Source organism: Aulonocara sp. 'chitande type north' Nkhata Bay, linkage group LG12 (genome assembly GCF_057382095.1).
Source record: "Aulonocara sp. 'chitande type north' Nkhata Bay isolate Kocher_YH1m ecotype deep benthic linkage group LG12, A_spYH_male_GT1.1, whole genome shotgun sequence".
NCBI lineage: Eukaryota > Metazoa > Chordata > Actinopteri > Cichliformes > Cichlidae > Aulonocara > Aulonocara sp. 'chitande type north' Nkhata Bay.
The window spans coordinates 34,479,203-34,480,359 of NC_141355.1; positions in this window are offsets into that span (position 1 = coordinate 34,479,203).

Sequence of the window (1,157 nt, forward strand, 5' to 3'; positions counted from 1 at the left end):
TCACTCCATGACACCTGATTACACTCATCTTTAATCCACCTCTTGCGTGATCTGTCATACTTTAGTCTTTTCTCTTTTCTGTTTAAAGATTGCTTTCTTCAGAGCCACACTTCCACAGAGACCCTTTTTTGATGAGGCTTCAGTGAACAGCATACGATTCATTTGCTAGAAAAAAAGAACCAATGTCCAAAACTTTAAAAATAAATAAATAAAAACTATTGCTTAACACTACTTTAAAGAAAAATTCACAAGAAATTCTGGTTCTTTGGAAGAAAAATGTAAAGAAATGGGGGGAAGCAACACTTTTTCAAAGTACTTATACATTTTTGAGGGGATTTGATTTTCAAAAGACCTTTACACTTTATACTTTTGTCCTGGTGTTTTACTGCTACAGGTCCATTTGAGCCAAGGATTTCCAGTTGAAGAGCACTGAAGTGAATCACTACAGAGATTTTAATACTATCAATGATGTGTAACCACAGAAATTCCTTTGGCTCACTAGTTCCCCTCACTCATTAACAACAAGCACTGAGTATGAATATTTTTTACTACTACTACTACTTTAAACAGAAAAGAGCAAGCAGTGAGTCAGTTCCACTGTGGGTGTAGCCTACTCACAGGGAGCAAAGACTACGTGCAAACTATAAAAAAATCACACAAGTTCCTTTATGTGGCACCAAATGAGGGTTTTTCTATATCTGCACATTTCTAAGACATCAACAGCTTGTTGTGCAGACGGTATGTAACATTGACTTAACTCTTGAACTCTTAGTGGCTGGTTTGCAAACTGTGAGGTTTTAAAATTCAGTTTGATATTACAAAAATATAGTTGAATTGAACGTGGGAATAGGTTTAGTGAGCATTACTCACTTAGGAGCACAATGAGTTCTTTTATAAACACCGGAAAGTCATTAGCACTGTATTGATAAGGTTATCTCATTTTATTCTAAACATTATTAAACACTGAGCTGTTGTTTAGAATTACACACAGAGAAAAAAGTCTGAGCCAAGAAACCACCTCTGTGCTGCCAGTAAATATGAATGAAATTTTGGAGGAATGCTAAATCGATGCCACGAAGAATTAAGGACGTTCTGAAGACAAAAGAGGGTCCGACTGAGTATCAAACAGGCGTAAACTAAATTTAATTCATTTCTTA